The 6,741-nt window shown below is 38.7% G+C and overlaps 1 pseudogene; it reads left to right on the forward strand.

The window, feature by feature from the left end:
• Positions 1-6,421, forward strand: part of LOC122553936 — a 6,676-nt pseudogene extending 255 nt beyond the window's left edge.
• Positions 6,422-6,741: the final 320 nt, after the last annotated feature.

Here is a 6,741-nt window from a genome sequence, read left to right on the forward strand (position 1 = left end):
TGGATGCTGCCTGACCTGCTGTGCTGTTCCAGCAATAAAGTTTCAACTCATCACAATATTTGAATAATAATATATTCATTATTTTTTTAACATTATGTATACACCTGAAATATTCTAAAGGATGGAGACAAACATCATGAAGGAATTAGAAAGCATCATCAGCCATATGGATGGTATTACTGTTCACTATTCAACCATAACTGAACACGTGAAAGAGCAGCATTGAATGCTTGCAGGTTATGGTGGAAAATGTGAGCTCTCATGCCCTCCTGTCAAATTTCTATTGTTCATGCAATATCATAGCAGAAGATTGGCAGAAGATCTGGGGTTACAAAGAATTTCTATCTCCCAGAAATGTCACAAAGCTACAGAGGTTCGTAGGAATGGTGAGCCCATGTTTACCAAATCTGACACAATTAAACTCAACAGACAGAATCAAGTCGTTTTGAAACGAAATATCAGCAGAAGCCATTTAAAAAAAAGAAATGCTTATCTCACCAGAAATTCTAGCTCATTACAATTCAGAGTGACCAACAATTGTCAATGCTGATGCATCATCAATGGGCATTGTTATTTAAATGCAGAAAGACAGAAAAGATACCTAGATCTTTACAAAGCTGGAACAGCAGCATGCTGTGATTAAGATAGAAACACTAGCAGCTATGTGGGCATACAAAAAATTTTCAGGTTACAATTCAGGATTAATATTTAATATAGAATCAGATGAGCTATTGCTAACATTATTGCAAAGCAAGGAAATGACTGTGATTACTCTGTGATGTACTGGCAATAATAGATTTGAGGATGTTTCGGTCCTCTATGTTTTATTTGGGTTTTCTTGTTTATAACTAATACATTTACACTCCAGAAGCTAATTCGTCTTTTGTCTTTAAAGATGTTGATTGACCTGCAGTCTATTTTCAGTATTCTCCATTTCTAATTAATTAACAACAAGAAACCATGCATATGCATCAACTGATGAATCATTGAGCTGCCTATGATGAAGCATACTGTTCTTAAGCATGGAAATAAAACAACAGCAAGCAAGGTTATATTTCATTCATTCAGCGTAACATTTTTTGATTTTTTTTAACGAACCTTTTTTTCTGACTCCAGCTACTTCTCTTGAGCTTCTAATTCTCATTTTGTCACATTGAATATTCCCTGCAATGATTCATTGCGAATAATTGAATTCTGATGAGAAGACATGGAAGGCATACAAGACTAGAATCCTTCAAAGTGCCCCTTCCCACCAACAGAAATCTGAAAACTGCATAGTGCATTTACATTTCAAAGTACAACATTAGACAGACTGATCGCATATTTTGGAATTTATGAAGCACATGCTAAGTGCGTTTAAAAACAAGAATGGCAAACAGATTTATTTACGTAGAACAAAACTAGTATGGCACAAGTAAAGATTATAACGAAAGCCAACTTCAGTGAGTAGCAATTCAAATGAACCAAAAGTCAGGCTTATAAACAGGTATAAAAGTGAGTTTACACGCAGAAACACCCAGACCTGATAGTTCCACCATGCAGCTTTGATAAAAAAAATTAAACAAAAATCATGAATTAGAAGGACAATGGTTAAAAGAGATCTATAAAACCTCATTGTTGTATGTTATTTTCTAACCAAGTTATAACTTTGACACAGTAATAGTTGGCTTCATGCACTATGTCAAATATTTACTAAAAACATGTAGATAATGATGTATTTTAGGTACTTAACTGTACTGAGTCTCATTAACAAAGTAAGTTAAATAGAATTTAATCAGTACTAGCCACCAATCTAATTTAACCTTAGGCTTAAATTGCATCTTGCACTTTATATACAAAGCTCAATTATTTTATTATTAAAGCTATTTTATCATTTCTCCAATACTGTTCGCCGAGCTGGTAATTTGTGTTGCAGACATTTCGTCCCCTGTCTAGGTGACATCCTCAGTGCTTGGGAGCCTCCTGTGAAGCGTTTCTGTGTTGTTTCCTCCGGCATTTATAGTGGTTTGTCTCTGCCACTTCCGGTTGTCAGTTCCAGCTGTCCGCTGCAGTGGCCGGTATATTGGGTCCAGGTCGATGTGTTTGTTGATAGAATCTGTGGATGAGTGCCATGCCTCTAGGAATTCTCTGGCTGTTCTCTGTTTGGCTTGTCCTATAATAGTAGTGTTGTCCCAGTCGAATTCATGTTGCCTGTCATCTGCGTGTGTGGCTACTAAGGATAGCTGGTCGTGTCATTTCGTGGCTAGTTGGTGTTCATGGATATGGATCGTTAGCTGTCTTCCTGTTTGTCCTATGTAGTGTTTTGTGCAGAGAAACAGAACAGCCAGGGAATTCCTAGAGGCATGACACTCATCCACAGATTCTATCAACAAACACATCGACCTGGATCCAATATACCAGCCACTGTAGCAGACAGCTGGAACTGACAACCGGAAGCGGCAGAGACAAACCACTATAAATGCCAGAGGAAACAACACAGAAGCGCTTCACAGGAAACTCCCAAGCACTGAGGATGTCTCCTAGACAGGGGACGAAACGTCTGCAACACAAATTCCCAGCTCGACGAACAGAACCACAACAACAAGCACCCGAGCTACAAATCTTCTCACAAACTTTGAATTTCTCCAATACATTTGTTTAATTGCTCTGAAATAATTTTCAACCTTATCCTAAACATTTTACTTATAGTACCTAATTTAAATAGTTATAACCTTTTATTTATATTCAGTAAAAAAAAAGGAACTGGTTGCATTTTTTCTTGATACATTAAGTTATATGTGGCAGTGTTTCCTGCCAGATAAACTACTGAAGAAGATCAGAGCCAAAAAAAAACATTTCTTCCTAGCTTTTGCTTGTGGACCCAGACGTAACGAAAATGTTTTTGTGGTCCATCAAGGAATGCATTGGTTCTCACTGCTGCAATCTTGCTGTCTCCTCCTGATCATTGCACACCAGTGTAAACAGCTAATATCACCAGGCAAGAAATAGGTGGAAAAGTGGTTGATGAGATTTAAACAAGACCCAGTCATTACAATCAGTATGGTCTCATTCTATTGCAGATAGAAAATTAGCTCACACAGTTCCCTACCAGGAATCTCACTGGCAATTAAAATGCAGAGCAATGCTAGTTGACATAAGGACTACAATCAAACACAAATTCTGGAGAATTTGCATTTGGATCTCCACTCCAAGTGAGACCATATACATTTGCAACACAGAAGGAAGTTAATCAATGCAGCATGCCTACAACTGTTTGCTAGTGCAGTTCAAATATAGCCTGACTGTCCTGCTGTCTCCTCACAGTGCTTGGCAATGCAAACTTACTTTTAGTGATTGCATTGGTGCTTGGCCAAACAGGTTACAGTTTCAAGGTCAATTCTTGAAGCATTGTATAGTTGAAGTTATTAGTTTTCAGATGAGGTTTACTGCAGATTTCTTAGAGACAGAGGAAGATTCTAACATCACATGCCAGACTAAATTAATTGTTGGAGGGTTTGAGCTAAAGGGAGCACTGAATAGGCTGGGGCTTTGGAGGCTGAGGCACGACCTTATAGAGGTTTATAAAATCATGAGGGGCATTGATAGGATAAATAAACAATGTCATTTTCCTGGGGTGAGAACTAGAGGGAATAGGTTGAGGGTGAGAGGGGAAAGATTTAAAAAGGACCTAAGAGGCAACTTTTTCACACAGAGGGTGGCGCATGTATGAAATGAGCATGTGTGGAAGTGGTGCAGCCAGTACAATTACAGCATTTAAAAGGATGAAGACGTGAATAGGAAGGGTTTAAACGGATATGGGCCAAGTGCTGGCAAATGGGACTACACTAATTTAGGATATCTGGTTGACATTGACTAGTTGGACTGAAGGGTCTGTTTCTGTGCTGTATATCTCTATAACTTGAAGAATCTATAAGTGTATTGGTTATGAGATTCTTCAAAGCTGATCCCAATCCGCTACCATTCTTTTGCTGAGAATACATCTAACCCATGTATTTGAATGACCCCCACATTTCTGGTAATGTTATAGTCATACAGCAGTGCAGCTCTGAGACAATCTCCAGCTATAAAAATATACTCAGATAATAGCACTTTCATAAAATATGTAATTAGGCAAAGATTCCAGAGGGTCTGGAAGTTCTGACAAGGCCAGTGGAGGAGTCTGTCATATTTTGCTGGAAAACCCCTTGTAGCATTTGCCAACTCGTCCAGAATGTGATACTGGGTCAGGGTTGTTTGAGGAAGTTCATTGCCACCAATTCTCATTTGATTAGATTAGAAACCCTACAGTATGGAAACAGGCTCTTTGGCCCAACACATCTATACCAACTCTCCGAAGACCAACCCACCCAGACCCATTCCCCCATCTTATATTTACCCCTGACTAATGCACCTAACACTATGGGCAATTTAACACAGCCAGTTCACCTAACCTGCACATCTATGTGACTGTGGGAAGAAACTGAAGCACCTGGAGGAAACCCACACAGAAATGGGGAGAATGTGCAAATTCCACACAGACAGTCCCCCGAGGCAGAAATCAAACCCGGGTCCCTGGCACTGTGAGGCAGCAGTGCTAACCACTGAGCGAAGGTGCTGCCCACCACTTTGTCTTTCCTTTGTCTTGATCATATATATAGTGATTAGTCATAGATGTTGTATGATAGAGCACCTGCTCTTAGATAATGAGGATGATTGTATGATAGGAATAGAAATAGCTACAATTGGTCAGGCACAATCATTAGAACATTATGGAGGTAGTGCTGATACAAAAGCTTCAGTAGAGCTCCTTATTTCCACTCAAAGGTCTTGTGTCATTTTAGTAGAATGGGTGAAGCCAATGCATATGAACATTTCCCCTTGAGAAACATTACCTTTAACAACATCTCCCTTAAGTGTTCTTCCTGTTGTTATCCCCTTGCAGGACCGTATAAATAGCTATATTATATTGACTACTAATCCATTAACCTCCGAGACTGTCAGGTTCTCAACCTGACCTCTCACAAATTCTAAAGAAACATGGCTTATTTTCATGGGCATCAAGGAAGCATGAAAAAGCGCTCTGTCAAATTGAAAATCAAGATTGAGAACTTGATAAAATGTTGCAGGCTAACTCAGAGCACATATGCAATTAGACCATGGGTCAAGGCAGAATAGGAGAGAGGAGCTGAAAATGTGTTGCTGGAAAAGCACAGCAGGTCAGGCAGCATCCAAGGAGCAGGAGAATCGACGTTTTGGGCATGAGCCCTTCTTCAGGAATCCTATTCTTCAGAATAGGAGAGAGACTGGTCAAGATCGGAGTCTTTGTATCTATAAATGTGAGCCACACCTATCACACCAGTGACCAAAAAAGGTGGATTGGTACAAATCTGTGCAATTTTAATGTCTCTATTAAGCAGTATCCTTTGCTTTAATTCATGATTAACTTACTGGAGCTGGAGGTCAGCTTTTCAGTAAAATTGACCGTAGTCAAGCCAGTCTCTAGGTGAGTGTAGATCCTAAGTCACAGAAATACTTGATGAATGTAACACATAAAAGACTATTCATAACACATAAAAGAGAGTTCCTTTTGGAATCACATCTGCACCTGGATTATTCCAACGTGCCAAAGATCAGATTTTGAGTGGTTTGGAAGGAATCCAGTATTACCTAGATGATATTTTAGTTATGGCAAGGAACACAAAAGAGCATCAACACAATTTAGATGCTACTCTGCAGAGACTTGTAGATTATGACCTCAGAGTGATGAAAAACAAATGTGATTTTTTTTTAAATGTTCTGTTGAATACACAGGCTATTTCATTAATGGTAAGGGACTACACAGGTCACCTTCCAAAGTAAAAACCATAACTGAAGCACCAGCTCCTGGAAAAAAACCATCAAAATAGCAAAACATGACCCTAAGAAGCCAAGAGGCTTATTTTGCTGAGTCTTGTTGTGAAGAACACAAGGAGAAAAGCTCTGATATTCTTGTTTACTTTGTGGAATTCTCAAAAAGATGCTTTTGAAAATAGAGACATTGTTATGCAAAGAGAAGGCCAAATCTGAAAAACTGGCTAAAGTAAATAAGACACGTTATGACAGAGAAATGAAACATTATGTAAAAGGTTGCAAGAACCAAAAAAAGGGACGCATATGCCAAAAAAGGCCGCACTTGGTGTCCTTCTGGCTTTGCTTTGAGCATTAACCAAACATCAAAGGTGTGAGTCTTGCTTATCTATTGGTGATGTTGAAACAAAACTTGGTGAGCTGTGCAATGACTGCAGTGACGAAGAGAAACTGTTCATCAGTAAAGCTTAGAAGGGGAAATATGATAAGGATGTTGCTGATTATCATGCCAAAGGCAAGGTTGATAGTGCAAAGAGTTCCCTGCCAAGAAGGAGCATATTGTGACAGTAATGATGATGATGAAGATGATGATTAAATTATACATTTTCTTCAGCTTAATTATTTGCTATGTAACAGTAAGTATTTACACCCTGTTACAAGTGTTGCAATCTTTTGATTTTGTAAATTGGTACATATATGATCGAAGGCAAGATGTAGCTTGAGTTTTAAACTGCACAGTCCTTTTTGTAATATTCACACTACAACATGCATTTTAAGTCTGCCACAAATATAAGCAACATCACTCAGTGTCTGTCCAATGTAACAGAATGATCATGCAACATGTTTACAACTTAATTCAGAATGAGTGAGGTATGGATTTAAAGAAGCCACCCCTGGGTAGTTATCAGTTAATCC

Source organism: Chiloscyllium plagiosum, chromosome 10, assembly GCF_004010195.1.
Source record: "Chiloscyllium plagiosum isolate BGI_BamShark_2017 chromosome 10, ASM401019v2, whole genome shotgun sequence".
Classification (NCBI taxonomy): Eukaryota; Metazoa; Chordata; class Chondrichthyes; order Orectolobiformes; family Hemiscylliidae; genus Chiloscyllium; species Chiloscyllium plagiosum.